Below are 15296 nucleotides of genomic sequence, written 5' to 3' on the forward strand. Positions count from 1 at the left end.
ATACAGCATCAACATTAGTTTAGTTCGGAACACATCAAAGAAACACTCCTTATGATTTTCATATCTTCCTTTGTTACAAATATTTTAGTAAAAGATTTGTATAACAAAGATTTCTTATGTATAACAAAGATGGGACAAACTACCAAAATAATCAAAACGTATGTGCAAACGTTCGAGTTGATAATAATTAAAATTATGTACAGCCACTGAATTGAAAATTTGATAGTTCACTGTAATGTGACAGGTTCTAATTTGGCTACCAGTCAACAGATGGCAGACTGATGACCATTTGAAATTCTCTACTCAGAAGTATGTATTTTTGAGTCGTGGAAAAATTCTTGGATTCTAACGTTTTTATTCTTTTTCAGTCATTATCATCTTCACAAAATTAAACAAGAATATACGGTTTGACAATATTTCATTTTTCTACCGTTAGTGCCCTCTTGTAGAGATTTTCCTCATCACTCCTTGGTTTCATGTATGTTGAACTGCTGTTTCATAGATGGCAGTACATAGTTTGAAAATTGTTTGTCAAGGGGATTATAAAAATAGTACAGCTATTTAGTAATAGATCACAAGTTATGAAAATAATTTTTTGCTCCCGACTTAGACCCTTGATATATGTTATAAATTCGAAAATGTTCATTGAAACCTTTTTGATTTATTCCAGTACGAAATGTGATAGTAACTGAATTAATAAAAGGGTTTAAATAATATATTTCGATAGATGATGATTGTATTCCGAAAATATCACAGAGTCTCAGTGCATGGAAGAAGTTTGAATAATATATAACAATTATATTGGAAGTCCTCGCATACAATGATCATTATTTTCTTTCATGTTATTGCCATCTGTTATTGAATTAATAAAATTTGCTGTGGTAAACTTTCATATAACTGTTTGTCTGCCGTCTAAGAAATGTCGCCAATTGATCAAAAACTACCTTGTTGGAAACTGTATTCAAATCAAAAATTTTGAAGTGAGATTACAAGTATGGCAAAAGTGACATAGTATGTTCGGTACTTTATTATTTTGAAATCAGAGGTCTGTCACGGAATTGGTTAACCGTGTGATCAGCAAATAAGTGGCACTGTCAAACGGCTGCGAAACGTTTACCAGTCTAGAAATGTCAAATGAAGAAACAAGAAATGACAAATCAAATACTCGTGTTTGAATGTTTGTCTCCATCATTTGCAGCTGAAGTGAAAAACGTTTATACCAATTGCCTTGTACTTGTGGATTCAGCCGACAAGGTCGCAAAAGTTTGGCGAAGGCGCCGGTTAGAGAGATGTCAACGTGGCATAGATGAATCTTTGCGTCACCCCTCTCTAAGGTGAGTGGATAACAATTCAATGAAATGTTTATGGAATCTTTACAACTGGATAATCGGCGAAACATACACCGTCCATGAATTTTATAATAAAGAATTAAAAGACTTGTGTTTTAGTTTGTCTTCGTGGACGGATCAATTTTCTAATCGGTCAATTTCAGACTAGGAAGTAATATGTCAAATGTCACAAATATGTTTGTCACTCAACAGCACTAAATTTGTTAATTTTGTGCTAAATGGTGAAACCAGCAATTATTTGATACTTTTGAATTTGGAGCATTTTCAACATAATGTCTAACATCTTTAAAGATACCCTCTATATGAATTCTAGAAAGGGCATTGAAGATCATACATAATCTATACGTACCTACTTGCTCAACCTTGAAGACACCAATAGGTTATGCAGTTCTTCGGTCATCAATTGAAACAGTCAACATGTTAACTAATTTCCAAAATGATCAATATTTGTTCTTTATGTAATAATACATCTTGTTTCATAATTACCCTTTATCTTTCTGGTCACGACAGGACAACTATGTATACAGTTGTCCTGTTCCTTCATTTCCATTGATGATTCTTTGTATCTCTCTATGTTTCAAAATTTATTGAAAGAGTTTCATCATCGTTACCAACGTTATATATTTTGTCACCATTACTCATGATTTAACAAAGTTGCGTGGAAGCCATCTAAGCCTTATTTTGTTCTGCGGATGCTCTTAGCCCGTTTTGCATCTCATTTCGTATTCAGTAGGAGCGCTAAAGTATTTTGAATATTCCTACCCCTTAGGTTTGTTCATTTCATCTTCTAATTGGAGAAAGTGTAATGAAGTGGGATTAGGAGAGGGAAAATAAACCACATCACAATATGAATGTGACTACCGTTTATCGAAGACTCCAAAACACCCATTTTATCCTTTACCGGTATTTTTCAGCCAGTATATGCCTACATTGGTATTCAAACCAACTATCAATTGAGTTATACCTTTCCAATCGGCCATAATTCGTAAAGATAGAAAACAACAGTTCCTCAAGGATCAGTTTGAGGCCCCTTCCAGTTTTTTTGTTTAATATTCATGACCTGACCACACTTAGTATCTCTGGTTTGTCATTCTTTCTGCTGATGACAGCATATTGCTGTGGCACAATAAAAACGAGGGATTCTTCCATGAGAATATCTGCAAAGATTTAGTTAAAATAATGGATGTTTTCAATCAAATATTTCATCCGTGTATTACTCCACGGATCTTTTGGTGGTTCCGATGTATACCTTCCCACAAGTGCACTGTATGCGATGCCCCTGCTGCTGATATTGGGTCTCTTTGGTCTTTAGCCGACCTGAGACTTTGTTGTTTCTTCCTGGTGGGTTTAAAAACCGGTTCAATGTTGTGCTTCCTTAAACATTTTTCAAGTCTATCTGTGCAACCATCTGAGTCTCCTCCTCGTTTTGAACCGTGAAACTCTTCAGTTTCATGGCCTTGTTGATCTTGGGTCAAGGTCACTTGGATACATTCCAGTTCTTCCTCTAAATGATCTGGTTCACATATTCCTCGCGCTGTTCCTGTTTAGTCTCCATAGCGAATTTGGTGCTGGGGTGTTGAGCGTTCAAGTGGTCTAGGAAAAGGTTTAGAGCGTCCCTTCCATGTTCCCAGATAACGATGGTGTAATCCACGTAACGTAGCTACAAGGTCGGCTTCAATTCAGAGATGTCGATTGCCTTCTCTTCAAAATCTACTATATAAAAATGGATGCTTGTTGGTTGGTTGGTTGGTTGGTAAGTGATAAACTTCTACATCGATCAACCGATCGTGATGAAACTTGACATGTATAAGTAGTTTTTCATAGAGAAGGTTTTTAGGCTCTCAGTGCCACTAGATGGCACTGTAGAACACTTTTTTGAAAGCACTGTTCTATAACGCTGCGCACGCCTAAATTCGTTGATTCTGATTCTGTCAAAACATTGAAACATCAGCGATACAGCAACATAGTACTAGTATTCCATAAAATAGTTGGCTATCTCTGGGCTAAGTCGGATTTCCAACATAGTACTGAAAACTAGTGAACTGAAACGGTTTTTCAAACCAGCTCAGACAAATCGGAAGTGACAGAGCTTTCCATCGAGAACGGATCCACCATAAACTGAGCCATCCAGCGGAGATGGACAATGCCTTGCTGAAACTACACCTGGAGCTTGGCAACCGAATGAAATCTCAAGCTGGAACAGAAAAAAATTTCGAACCCACACCTAAAAATTTCACAATTGTCAAAGAATTGGAAATACGTTTTGCAGGTCGGCAGAAATTCTTGCAGGTCGGGTCTCAATTCCATGAGAAAATTGAAATATTTCGTATTCAAAGGGTGGGGGTTCGAAATTTTTTCTGTCGAAAAAAAAATCTGGTCGATAGCAACGACTACTGAGAACAGTTTGCCGACCTGCAAAATAGTAATACCCCGAAAACCACAAAGGGAAGTTTGGAAATCTACACAAGACTGGAGGTTCAGTAGCCCCACGTTTAGACATGTCCCTACCCTATCACAAGGGCGTCGCCAGCTATGACTAAGGGGGGCAATGGAGCAGTATTATGGAGGATAAAAAATATGAACGCCTGGTACAGTTGAAAGCATGAAGCGTTACATTTTGGAAGTCTTTGCCTCGATGACGATTGTAATAAGAACGGTTCTGATACCAATGTATAGAACTTCACAAGCCCTCGACAGCACAATAACTAAATCAAACTTTTAAACACAGTAATAATTATTTATTTCAACAAAAATAATATTTAATTGAAACAATCTGCGGAGATTTTTAGCAACTGCTTTATCACTAAGTTGTCATCTTTTGCATCTCCGCCGGGTGTAACTTAGATAATACGAATGATGACGTGTTTTTTTCAGCAAGACGCACTTCAAGGGAGGGATGATTGAATCCAAGTATGGTATTACTAAAGACCTCTTCCAGCATTCTGAAGAGTTTTCTGCTGGATGATTGCTTCTATGACGTTGTTTCCCCGTAATACGCAGCATTGATGTAATATCTTCCTCCAGTCCAACTTTCTCCGCAACAGCAGTAGCTTCCTTTATAATTTTATCAGTCACTTTTTCCGGATTTTCACGGTGGTTTTTGATTAAAAGTAAAATCCTTCTAACGTGTTCCAAGGCTTTGACCACGTCCAAAGCTACAGATTGGAGAACGTTGACAACGGGTTCCATCAAAGCCGAGTATTTGGCTACCAACATAATCCCGAGAATGAAAGAAATTCGGGAAGTAGCCGCATGCAGCTGGAAGGCACTTTTCCGAGTTGCACTATTTCCTTCCTGAGATAATGTTTGTAAGGCTTCCAGAATTATTGTGAGATTTTCTTTAAAAACACTAATGGTTTTGTGTTTCTCACTCCATCCTGTCTCGCAAAGTTTGGAAATATTAGGTGTCAACTTCCTCTTCGAAACTGATTCCCGAAAAAAGTTTATAGTATCTTTGGTGCTTCCCATGGCATTTCTGATTGCAGGACGTGAATTTAGATCATTGATAACTGGATTCAGTTTGTGGGACGAGCAATGAAAGTAGAGGGCTTTGGTGTAATTTTTGCGAAAGATCGCTTGTAACCCTCTGTCTTTTCCGTCTGACATCCTGGATAACCTGAAAACAACACAAACATTTTAGGAATTCCCAAACCTTCGACCATCCAACTCGACAAAAAACCGCTATGGAACATTTTCCCATAGACTGCCCCACGAAATGGAATACCCTTAGATCTCTGGATATCCTGAGGAACGATAAAAAATCTGAACTTCCATATAACCTAAATAATCCCACATCTGAATGCTACAGGATCGGATCTAATATCTCTACGAATGTTGCGTTATGTAGAAACTAAACTTATTGACCATATTACTTATATTATTAATTTATCTATTTCTACTTGTACCTTCCCTGCGGCTTGGAAGCGAGCTAACGTGATTCCCATACCAAAGCGTATTAATCCCACTGAATTCGGTCACCTCAGGCCAATAAGCATACTCCCGATTCTATCTAAGGTGTTTGAGCTAATCTTGAAAGATCAAATATGTCATTTTGTTGAAACAAATAATATTATAACTTCGGTTCAATCTGGTTTCCGAAAATCTCATAGCAGCACTACAGCTTTACTAAATATCGCCGATGACATTCTCACTTCAATTGATAAAGGCCAACTAGTTTACCTGATTCTACTAGACTATAGTAAGGCGTTCGATACTATTGATCGTAATGTTTTGTGTGATAAACTTCTACACTACGGTTTTTCTCAGGAAGCTTGTGGGCTTATTCGTAACTATTTATCGGAACGATGTCAGTCGTTAGTGGTAGGTTCATTAAAGTCAGATGCCCAAATAGTGAATTACGGAGTGCCTCAAGGATCAATCTTGGGACCTATTATTTTTTCCATCTATATCTCGGATTTTCATGAGTGTCTGAAGTTTTGTACTATCCACCACTATGCCGATGATACTCAATTATACCTAGACTTTACGAGCAATTCAATCCTTTGAGCAACTTCTCAAATTGAAGAAGCTTCACATCTTCATACAATATCTCAACCTCACATAATCTCACACTTAACCCTTCGAAATCAGTAGCTATGCTTCTCGGAACGAAATCAAAACGTGAACAGCTAACACAAAATTTTCAAATCAGGTTAGCAGGTATGCCGTTAACCTTTGTAAGTGAATTGCAAAACCTAGGTATCTGGTTTTATGTTGACCTATAAGATTTACCAAGCACGTCAGCTATCTCTGTCAGAGCTCGTTCAATATTCTGAGACAGCTGTATCCTAGTCGTGATTTGCTATCTACTAAAATGAAACTTGAGTTGTGCGAATCGCTGGTGATATCTAAGTTATCATATTGCGACACTATTTATGGTCCAGCACTTCTACAGGCTGATGCAGCTAGACTCAACTGCACTGTACCAACGTTTTTTTTCATATTCTGCACCTAAATTCTATAACACTCTTCCCAAGGAGTTTTGGAACTTCTCTTTATACAATTTCAAGAAGAAATTGAAAATCTTACTTCAGTCACTAGAGAGTTGCTTTTAAGACGGACCTGTATATGATTATTGTTTACGCTAGAGTTATAAATTATTGTTAATAAGTGTTTACTAAGGTGAAAATATTTTACAAGAATTTAGGCACATATTTATATTTATATTCAAAATTAAATTATTACTTTTTTTTATATTTAAATTATCATTTAAAAATTTAATTTTAATTTGATTTATACTCCCACGAGTATAAATTGTTCTGGAAATAAGTATTTTTGATTTTATATACGCTGATACTCAAATTTTTCTTTTATAATTTTCTATGATTCACTTATATTTTTATAGTCTTCTATAATTCACCTATATTTTTAATTTTTTTATTTTTCTTTTATTTTTTTTTCCGCTAGGTTAAGTTGAAAAGCAGCCTAGGTGAAGTATCTTTTCATTGACCCTTAATTATTGTTCTAAATTTCTGTATTTCGTTTTTATATTATGTCGATGAATAAAGACGATTATTATTATTATTATTATTATTATTATTAAATATGGCTTTGCCACTTTCATGTTTCCAAACGTGAGTTCCATTGAATTATCAAAGATTACCCCGATGGATTGCCACGGAAGCGAATAATAAGAAACATACGTATTAGAATGTAAATCGCATTTGACTCGATGATAATGCTGCTTGCGCTCCTCTACGTCAGATGCAATTTATAGCTAATATATCTAGCGGGCCGGGTCGGATAAAGGCCACCCCTTGCGAACACATATAAGCCGACTTATCTTTTATCGAATGCCTCTGTAAACCAATTATGTTTGTTGTATAACAAAATTGGTTTGTGCCGTACACTCTCTCTGTAGTACAACTTTTAATCCCCCCTGATTCCGAAGTTTGGGACTTTTATCGGAATTATTCCAAGTTTGTGTGTTGAAACAGAATTGACTTTTGAATGCTATATTCGGGAAATGGTGATGCTGTTTGGGTCTGTCTTAGAGGTGTTGCTGAATGAAATAACAGTTAACTCTTGAATATTTAACACAAAATACCTTTTTATCGACTTGACGTGTCCAGGAATAACTCACCTGAACTGCATTTATACAACAAGTTACCACCTATAGTCCGTTCATAATTTGTCGATAGCACAAAATGAGGGCCCAAGTCATAAAACGGTCGTAAAACTCGTAAAATCATAGGCGGAGGTTCCTGAGGTGTTTATTCATTAAATATAAAGCTTCAGTTTATATTCGAAACTTGCCTTGAAAGGGTGAAGTTGTTACGAACGAAAATAATTTTTGGTTTGGTACATTTTTTAATCGCATTTAATTTACGGCTCGTTGGTGTTTCGGCGTCTACGGCAGTAATTAACGTCTCTAATATTTATTTTGCGAATTTTGTGCGTGAGTAACTTTTTTTCATATTCCTACAAACATATACGTACCTTTAGTTCCTGCTTGTTTTGTTTGATTGCTTGCGATGGCTTCGTCATCATCATCAACATCATCAAGTTTTACACCGGTACTGTTGCGTACAGTCAGTAAGTCTGTCTATTCACCAAGAGAGAAGACTATTGTTTTGAACGTTCACGATGCTCTGGTTTCTCAGAATCCCACAAACACTGTTCAGAACATAATCAAGAGTTGTGCCAACATGACGGGCGTAGGGGAGTCAACAATATATAGGTTCCTATCAGAAAGAAAAAAAAAAGGTATAGCTAACCCAAATACAAACGAATACTTAAAGAGGGGGAGAAAACCTATTGAAATTGATGAATTTGCCAAAAATGGTATTCGAAGGAAAATTCACGAACTTTTTTCCAAAAAAGAAATACCCAACTTAAACAAAATTTTACAAGAAGTTAGAGAGGACCCGGATTTGCCTCATGTCGGACGAACCAAATTGTGGCAAGTTTTAAAAGAATTAAATTTCCGGTGGGAGAAATCAGACCGAAAATCACTTTTGATTGACCGGGAAGATATAATATGTTGGAGAAGAAAGTATCTAAGATCTATACGAAAATTTCGGGCTGAAGGAAGGCCAATTTACTATCAGGACGAAACGTGGGTAAACGCAGGTCATACTCTCACAAAAATTTGCACAGATAAAAATATATCAAGCTCCAGGCAAGCCTTTAGGAAGGTTGGTCTACTGGTATTTCCCCACCCTCTGGTAAAGGCAGTAGATTAATAGTTTCTCACATTGGCAGTGAAAAAGGATTTGCTAAGCATGGTTTGTTGGAATTTGAATCCAAAAGCACAAAAGACTATCACGAGGAGATGACAGCTGATGTTTTCGAAGAGTATTTTGAGCAGATGATTGAACATATACCACCAAACTCAATTATAGTATTAGATAATGCACTTTATCATTCACGACTAGTTGAAAGACTTCCAACGACTGCGTGGAAGAAACAGGATATCATTGACTGGGTGCGGAATAAGTCCCTGCCTTACAAAGATGGAATAGTTAAAGCAGAACTTTTAAAAATTGCCCGGCAACACAAATCTAAGTTCAAGAAATACGTAGTTGACAAAATGGCGGAAAGACGAAACATCACAGTCCTTAGACTCCCACCCTACCACTGCGAATTAAATCCAATTGAACTCATTTGGGCACAAATGAAAAGCTAAACTGCCAGTTTTAGTTTGGTTTTTGTTATTATATCATATTAGCTGTCCTCTCTGTATTTCAGTTCTCTAATGAGGGTCAAACTTGCAGTGAGCTATCAACAAATTATGAACGGACTATAGTTTGATATAAAATGCAAAGTACTGTTATTAAAATGTTGTTTTTATTCCATCAATGAATTTCTCAAAACTCCTTGGAACGACAACTCCATATAATAATAATGATAATAATATCGTTTATTATGCATCAAAATACATTTATACATAAAAAGAAAAGGGTTAGCCAAAGGCTATCTTTTTCCACTTCCAAAATTTATACAGTGAGTATAAGAGAATAATTATAAACATACTTATTTACTATCATAACAGTGATAGAGAAGAGCAAAAAATAATACATCATATAGTTGCTAATAACTCTTAATATTCTTAACATTATTTTGGTCAATTTAACAATTTCATGGCACTACCATACATTGAATTTTAATTTTTTTAAATTAGCACTGAGTGGTATCTGTGGTTTTATTTCTTTCTTAAATTTATTATGATTAAAAAAGGATAAAATTTCATTCAGATACGATATATAAGAAAAACATCCTTGAAATTTGGAAGTACGGTGCTAGGTATGTTGAATGAGTAAATTCTCAAATTGACCATATGCATGTCAGAATGCCTGCTTAATAAACCATATAAATAACCTGGTATTTTAGTTTGAAGCAACTTGAACAAAAACATGTTTATCAAATATAGGACTCTGTACCTCACATTCAGCTCCTTCATTTTTAACAATACGAATCGCATGCAAGCATTTTGTATACGTTGTAACTTCTGTTCTATATTGCGGCAAAAAATTGTAATACACCGAACAACAATACTCGATATGGGGGTAAATAAGAGTTTTAACTAACCTGAGTTTCATTTCTTCTGATAACTGATACTTGAATTTGTATCGCGATTTGAGTTTGAAGAATGATACTTTGAAAATGTTTGTCACATGTTCATGGAAAGAAAAAGAGCTATCTATGGTTACGCCAAGATTTTTAGCACTGTCTACCCAGTCAATGTCTGCATTATCGAGAGTGAGCCTAACTGAGTTTCTACTATTTGTCTTTGAGACCCTATGCATAAAGCCAAAGTTTTATTTGGATCGATTTTCAGTCCATGATTCTCCGAGTATAAGAATGTTTTGTGCAAATCTGTGTTTATATTGGCCACGCAACATTCTGTATCGGGGTTATCAGAAGACAAATATAACTGTATATCATCTGCGTATAGATGTACTTGACAATGTGACAAGAAAGTGTGGTAATCAAAAATAAACACTGAAAACATCAAGGGTCCTAAAATACTTCCCTGCGGTACACCTGAGATTGTTTCTTTTAGGGATGACCATGAGTACTCATCCAGCTTGACCTTCTGTGATCGGCCTGAGAGATAGCTGGTCATGCATTTAAGAGAAATGTCATCGAATCCTATTAACTTGAGCTTGCTGATGAGTAAATCGAAATTAACTAAATCGAAAGCTTTACTTTGGTAAAGCAGTACTGAAATGGTGACTTTTAATTGATCTCTGATCAATCAATGTGATATTAAGGTTACTCTAATGATAGAATTATTAGATAAAATAGAGTGAACCCAGTCATAAAACGAGAAATCATTCACCTTCTGTCGTTATGTCTCAAACAAAATTATTTTCAATTCGACAACAATATTTATTCCTCCTTAAGAGGTTTAATTATGAGAAATCCATTAAGCCCCTTACTTGCGGAAATTTTCATGGATAATCTAGAGAAGTCGATCTTTAAACGTCCTTTGATAAGGAATTTCTTGTATTGGCATAGATATGTGGATGATGACGTTTTGGTATGTTTTACAGGTACTAAAAAGCTAAGAGATACTTTTCATAGGGATATTAACAAAGTTCATGAAAACATTAAATTCACTATTGAAATAGAAGGAGACGACTCAATCAATTTCTTTGACTTAACAATTAGTAGAATGAAGAACAAACATGAATTTTCAATTCATCACAAGCCGTCCTATACCGATATTACTACATTACGATTCTACCCATCCATATCAACACAAAGTAACGGCTCATAATAGCGTGATTGACAGATTAGTCAATGTTCCTCTTTCAATAAATAATTTCAATGAAGAAATTGTTATCATCAAGCAAATTGCGGTCAACAATGGGTTTTATGCCGAATTATTAAACAAAATACTTGCAAAGAATGTCTACGCAAAAGCGATTCGAAACGTTATTTCTATTGATAAGGTAGATAATCAAAATTACAGAGCTTTAACATATTTTGGACAAACAACGGAAAAAGTGGCTTCATTTTTGAGGAAACGGAATATTAAAATTGCACATAGAACAAGTAATACGTTGGGAAAGTTAGTTGAAGGTATACATTGGTCAAACTGGCTGAACATTTCGAAATCGAATCCAGGAACATCAGATGAGTTATGTGAATAAGAAAACAAATTCAACATATTCAAATCATCTTCTAGAAGAAAATCACATTTTCAATGAAGAGTTCAAAATTTTGTACATAGAAAATAAAGGTTTGAAACTGAATCATTTGGAAGCAATGGAAGTTAATAAACATTCTGATGAATGACCAAATGGATTTGAATAGATCACCATTATTGAACTTGTTTTCTTAAAAACCGAGAAGGAATTATTATTGATGTAGATGTGAGGGAATATGCTTCAGGTGATCATAATTCAACAGGTACCTTAGGTACCTGTAGTATATATATATATATATATATATATTAGTGTAAGAAACAACTTGAAGTATTCAAATCACTTGATAAAACTATTTCGGAAAATGTTATAGTATTTACTTTTTTTATACTTGTAGGTATTTTTACTAATAGTCTGTAGGATGAACCTATGGAGGTATATGTTTCAAAAAATCTGTTTTTCCGTTGCCGCAGGGGTGCTGTCGCACACCTCAGAAGTCGAAACTTGTACGAGCTAAGGATTAACGAGGTCTTACCTTTAAACGTAACACGTATAATCATGTATATGTGTGATGTTCCTATATTTACAGTGGAAGGATTGGTCTTTCTTTTTAAATTATACACTACTTCAATTCTTGTTCCGAGAGGTGGAACACTAACTTGCTACAAATATATTGTATGGATATGGAACGTGGTCAATAAAGTTCTATTCTATGGTAATCTCTGTTTTAGTCATTATATCGTTTCATAGAAATAATCAACAATAAACTGTTAATACTGATGATAAACTTTTGTCAACTTCTCCGATAATTTTTAAATAGTTTTTCAGATAGTTCTGACGGCTTATAGCTCTGTAATCTGAATGAATTGTTATTAATCATACGCGAAGAGAAGCAAAACCTTTATTGGATAGAACATGGTTTTCGTACTTTAGTCACAAATTCGCAGTAGTACAAACCCTCATAAATAACCCGAATATAGTATGAAACACAATTCAATGTTTTTCCAACATCTACAAATACCATGCGTGTTCTTCTATTCAAACAGCTCGCCCCAGAATCCAAAAATTATTCGATTATTTACCCACCCGGCGCAAGCACAAAATAAACACGTTTTATTGCTCTTCTTTTTACCGGGCCATCCATAAATCATGGCCCCTCCAAACAAAACCTACAGATAATATAATAAATAGCCAAACAAGGCAATACAATTTCCCGCCACATTACAAGACATAAAGCGGTTTTATAGTTGGTGCCCTGTAATGAACAGCATCTGTTGTTAAAAAGGACACTTTGTTTGGCGATGATGCTGCTGCAGGGGTGATGGTAGACCTCTCTTGGGGCTCTATCGGATATTGAAGTCTCTAGAGATGTATCACTGAATTTATGTAGTTTTCACTTTTTAGTTGGTCTGTTGCATGTCTGTCAAAGAAAACTACGGGTTGAGGCTGCATAGACTCATAGATGTACTCAACCCTATCAAATACATTGACATTTTCACCGAACAGGCGTGTTCATATCAGGGTGGTATCAGATGTACCTGGCCTTACCTAGAGATGGCGGTAGTTGTTTGAAAAAATTACAGTATTGTGCTGTGTTGTGTTCGGGTTTTATCTCCATAACCAATCATTTGTAAAACTGTTATTTTATGCATTTCCGTTATTCTAACAATTTGTCAGACTTGAAGTTAACGAACTTTAAACTTAAATAAAAATGCTGACAACTAATGTTGTAACATTAGTTGGTAACTCTTAAGATATTTTGGAGAAAAAAAAGAGATAATTGCGGGTTCCTTCAGAAAAAACAATGTGGAAGTGGCATTCAGACCACATGCCAGGTTATCTGATTTCCTTTTCAATGCCAAAGATAAGGTGGACAAGTTAGAGAAATCTGGAGTTTAAATATATGAAGTTTATATATATGAAGTGTATAGTAACATTAATAGACGGGAGATTACAGCAGCAGTCTTTTGCGATTTCTCTAAAGCATTTGACTGTGTTAATCACGAAATTCTGCTCAGGAAACTTTATCTCTATGGTATTGAAGGTATTACTCATAAATGGTTTGCTTCTTATCTATCGGGTAGAAGTCAAAGGATTAAATATACAACAGTATCTGATGTTTCTAACATATCTAACGGAGTACCACAAGGATCAGTACTGAGACCTACCCTATTTTTACTCTATATCAAAGACTTGACTACCATTGATATTGAGGGTAAATCTACTTTATTCGCCGACGACACTACACTATTATGGCGCAATACCAACACAAATCTATATAATGCCATTTGCTCTGATATTTCCAAACTTTCAGATTGGTGTAAGGCAAATTTATTAGCTTTCAATGTCTCAAAAACTAAAGTTTTATCATTTAATTGCATTTTTGATAATATTCCTCTAGCTTCGAATTCGAATGTGATTGAGAACACGTCATGCAACAAATTTCTTGGGTTATTCTATCACTGTATGCTCTATTCATTTTAGAAATAGTTTGTTTAGTGCATAAACATAGAACAGAACTCACCCAATTGTCTCTCATTACGCCAGACACTAAATTTAAGTCTTCCCATACCTAACACAACTTTAATTAAAAATTCTGTATTGTATGATGGCCTCAAAATGTATAATCATCTTCCAAACTACCTGAAATGCGTAGTAATCTGTACTGAAAATCTACAAAGGATTTTCTAAGCGAGAGGCTCTATTATAGTTTGCAAGAATTTTATTACGATACCTTTTAATCATATTTTATACACATTTTTCTCAACACATAATTTTTTTAATTATTTTTGTGTTTGTATATGTATGTATGTGTGTATGTATATGTGTATATATGTTGGTAGTACTGTCATCTTCTAGGCACTCCTCAAACTGAACTTGTCATCCTGTAGTCTGCCTCTTTATACGGTCCGAACGTCTCAACTCAGGTGTTACAGGTACTTTAGGTAAATTTGCCTGTATTTGTACTGCATCAGGTTTCCCTTGTTGACTTGTTTTATGAGTTTTATGTTCTCTGGTGGGGGGAAATTATGTTTCTTTTGTATGGCGTGTGTTGCGGGGTTTGATTTATATACTATTGGATTTATGTATGCCTTTTTGTGATCATTGTACCTTTGGATCAGTTTTTTCTTGGTTTGGCCGATATAGAATTTGTTGCAGTCCGAGCATTGTATACTGTATATCCCGTTTTGGTCTTTGTCTTCTTCTTTTTCATATTTGTTCATTTTTTTTTGTTATCTTCGTGTTTGGCTTGCATGAGATGGTGATGTTCAGTGGTTTGAAGACGTTTGTTAGTTTTTTGGTTTGGTGTCCTACGTACGTATATGCCTTCCATCGTTGTGTTGTTGTATATGGTAGAAAGAACAGAAAGTCATATACCAAACAGCGAACAAAAACGGATACACCCAAAAGACAATAGATAAACTAGAAAACAGAATCAAACAAAAAATACAGAACGAGGATCAAGCCACCCCAACAGACAAAACAACACAACGACGGACAGCATTTACGTACGTAGGACACCAAACTATGCAAGGAAGGGTTACAAACTCAATTATTCAGAGTCCTTGGAAATTCACAAGCATAAACATTGCGGGTGCAACCTGTTAAATGATCGAATCGATTTAGTTCAATTACCGATACTCAATCAAGCCAAGTACCTCCATTATTGCCTACAGGAGTATTTAAAAGGGCTGATGTAATAAACCATTGTTAGTTTAATGTATGAGTCTGAAAATGTCCTTACAGGACGAAACTGCAGTAACGTTAGTTACAAAAACAAAAGGTGGAATAAAAACATAATAAGTTTTATTTCACATGTGCCGGCAATTTCTGCAGCGTGAATGATTACCAA

At 35.3% G+C, this 15296-nt stretch overlaps 1 protein-coding gene across 1 annotated transcript in view; it reads left to right on the forward strand.

Moving 5' to 3' along the window:
- Window positions 1-955: 955 nt before the first annotated feature.
- Ptx1 (pituitary homeobox homolog Ptx1) overlaps window positions 956-15296 on the forward strand; it is a 168131-nt gene continuing 153790 nt past the window's right edge. Inside the window, exon 1 of the mRNA XM_074169238.1 lies at window positions 956-1334. The gene's annotated coding sequence lies outside the window, so the exon portion shown is untranslated. The remainder of the gene's footprint in view (window positions 1335-15296) is intronic.

This window comes from Leptinotarsa decemlineata, unplaced genomic scaffold, assembly GCF_025532065.1.
Source record: "Leptinotarsa decemlineata unplaced genomic scaffold, Ldec_3_MD MMD2_P_RNA_scaffold_5, whole genome shotgun sequence".
Classification (NCBI taxonomy): Eukaryota; Metazoa; Arthropoda; class Insecta; order Coleoptera; family Chrysomelidae; genus Leptinotarsa; species Leptinotarsa decemlineata.